Raw genomic sequence first — 3,180 nt, forward strand, 5'->3', positions numbered from 1 at the left:
CTTGAGCCACAGGCGCCGAGCTGAGCCTGAAGTTTTAATAGCTCTAAATTGAACATTTGGGGGTCCCAATATGCAGGAATCAAGGAAAGTTCTTGCAGAATGGAGATTTGACTTGGATAGAATTGGTCCATACTTACAAGTCAGTCTGGGCTCTTCTGATTTCTGAGTTGCCTGATCCCAAATTGAACAGCCTACGTTTAGGGTCAGAAATGAGTTAAGGAAAATAATCTTTAATGGACCCTGTTGCTTTTCTTTATAGGGATACCAGCAATGGGTATGTCAAGACTGGAAACTTCTAGATTCTGTCTTAGGTCTGAGCCTAGGCAGGTTCAGCCCCATCCCTGACCTTTTGAGCTATTTCTCTGTTGCAGTTCTTGTTTCTAGCACCCAGTCTTGGAAAGGTGGCTTTTGGTATGGTGGGAAATACCTGTGGTTTAACTTTTGACTTGAATTTGCTTCATTTATCTTTGGTACATGGGGGCAGTTCATCTAGGGTCTTGGTCTCTCAAAACTTATAGTACAGTGGCAGGATTCCAAACTCCTGCTCTCAAGCAATCTGCCTTAGCTTCCCATAGTGTTAGGATTGCAGGTGTGAGCTCCCTCCATGCCTGGCCCTTCACTCTGGGAGGCTGAGGTGTGTGGATTGCCTGAGCTCACAGCTTTGAGACCAGCCTGACGAAGAGCAAGACCCTGTCTCTAAATAGAAATAGCTGGCCATTGTGGCGGGCTCCTATATAGTCCAGTTACTTGAGAGGCTGAGGCAAGAGAATCACATGAGTTTGAGGTTTCTGTGATTTATGATGCCACGGCAGTCTACAGGGGGTGACAAAGTAAGACTATCTCAAAAAATTGTCTCCTATAGTCTTATCTCTGAGTCTTTGTTTTTGATAGTCTCACTGTATCTTGTCACAGCTCACAGCAATCTACCTCTTGGGCTCAAGCGATTCTCTTGCCTCAACCTCCCAAGTAGCTGAGACTACAGGTGACTGCCACAACGCCCGCCAGCTCTGGTGTATGTGGCTGGTGCCTTGGCTGCTTGAGCTACAGGCACCAAGCCCCCCACCCCACCTCCTTTTTTTTTCTGTAGAGCTAAAGGGTTATGCCAAAGTATGACATTGGTACAGACTGCAAAATGGAAGTTGAACTAAAGAATACAAGGTTTTTAACCAGTTTTGATGAAAATACTTAAAATTGTATATAAAACCAGCACATTGTACCCAATGACTGCATTGATATATACAGCTATGGTTTAATAAAAAAAAAAAAGATCTAGAACTTAGAGCAGTTTTTGTCAATTTAGCTATAAAGTTTTAACAGCCTTCAGATAAGAGATAAAAAATATAGTGGCCTGGCGCCTGTAGCTCAAGAGGCTAGGGTACCAGCCATATAAACCAGAGCTGGCAGGTTTGAATCCAGCCCAGGCCCACCAAATGACAAACTATAACCAAAAAATAGCCAAGTGTTGTGGGAACCTCTAGTCCCAGCTACTTGGGAGGCTGAGGCAAGAGGATTGGTTAAGTCCAAGAGTTTTGAGGTTACTGTGAGCTGTGAGCTCTACCCAGGGCAAGACCTTGAGACTATCTCTTAAAAAAAAATGTAATGGGGATGAGCATTAAATTTTGGTTTTCAGGATAATAGGCCCATCCTGTCTTCCTCTTGTCTTTAAACTGTTGTATTCCATGGTAGCCAATACCTAAGTTTTTTGAACTATCTTTTCCATAAGGTAAGCAAAGAAAAAAGGCTGGCTATAGAAATTAGGACCTTGGTGGTTTTTTTTTTTTTTTTGTAGTTTTTGGCTGGGGCTGGGTTTGAACCCACCACCTTTGGTATATGGGGCCAGCACCCTACCCAGGACCCTATTTTTTTATTGCAGAAAAAAACCAGACTCTTATATACCAAAATGTTAACAGTAGTTAACTCTGGGAGTTAAAAATGTTTTTGTGGGGTTTTTTTTTGTTTTTTGAGACAGAGCCTCTGTCACCCTGGGTAGAGTGGCCTAGTGTCAGCTCACAGCAACCTCAAACTCTTGGGCTTAAGTGATTCTCTTGCCTCAGCCTCCCAAGTAGCTGGGACTACAGGCACTTGCCACAATTTTTTGATTGTAGTTGTCATTGTTGGCCTGGGCCAGCTCTAACCCACCAGCCTCAGTGTATGTGGCTGACTCAGCTATAGGTGTGGAGCCTTCTCTTGACTTTTTTTTTTTTTTGAGACAGTTTGACTTTGTTACCCTCAGTAGAGTGCTGTAACATAGCTCACAGCAACCTCAAACTCCTGGACTAAAGCGATTCACTTGGATTGGCCTCCCAAGTAGCTGGGACTACAGGCATTTTTTTGTGTTTTCTAAGCATTGTTTGATTTTTGCAATCAGAATAAAAAGCTGGGTGTTGGGTGGGCACCTATAGCCCCAGGTACTCAAGAGGTGGAGGCAAGAGGATGGCTGGAGCTTAAAAGTTTGAGGTTTGCCTAGGCCTGGGGGCAGTGACTCACCTATAATCCCAGCACTGGAGGATCTCTATAGGCTAAGAGTTTTGAGACTAGCCTGGTGAACAAAGACCCTGTCTTTGAAAAGAACTATTATGGTTAATAGGGAGGCTGAGCCAGAAGGCTCACTTGGGCCAAGTTTAAGGTTGTGGTGAGCTGTATGTAATTGTTCTACTGCACTCCACCCTGAATGACACGAGCTCTGTTTCTTTTTTTTACAATTTTTTTTGCAGTTTTTGGCTGGGGCTGGGTTTGAACCCACCACCTCTGGTATGTGGGGCTGGCGCCCTACTCCCTGAGCCACAGGTGCTGCCCGAGACCCTGTTTCTTTTTTTTTGAGACAGAGTCTCACTTTATCACCCTCAGTAGAGTGCCCTGGCAGCATCACACAGCTCACAGCAACCTCCCAACACCTGGGCTTAGGTGATTCTCTTGCCTCAGTCTCCCAAATAGCTGGGACTACAGGCGCCTACCATGATACCCAGCTATTTTTTTGTTGTGGTTTGGCCAGGGCCAGGTTTAAACCTACCACCCTAGGTATATGGGGCTGGTGCCCTACTCAACTGAGCCACAGGCACCGCCCAAGACCGTTTCTTAATTGGTTTTGCCTTATTTTAAGCATTGCCTTTAAGAAGGCTGTTAAGGCTCGGCGCCTGTGGCTCAAGCAGCTAAGGCGCCAGCCACATACACCTAAGGTGG

This window comes from Otolemur garnettii, unplaced genomic scaffold (genome assembly GCF_000181295.1).
Source record: "Otolemur garnettii isolate 467f Iridium unplaced genomic scaffold, OtoGar3 scaffold00031, whole genome shotgun sequence".
In the NCBI taxonomy this organism is placed as follows: Eukaryota; Metazoa; Chordata; class Mammalia; order Primates; family Galagidae; genus Otolemur; species Otolemur garnettii.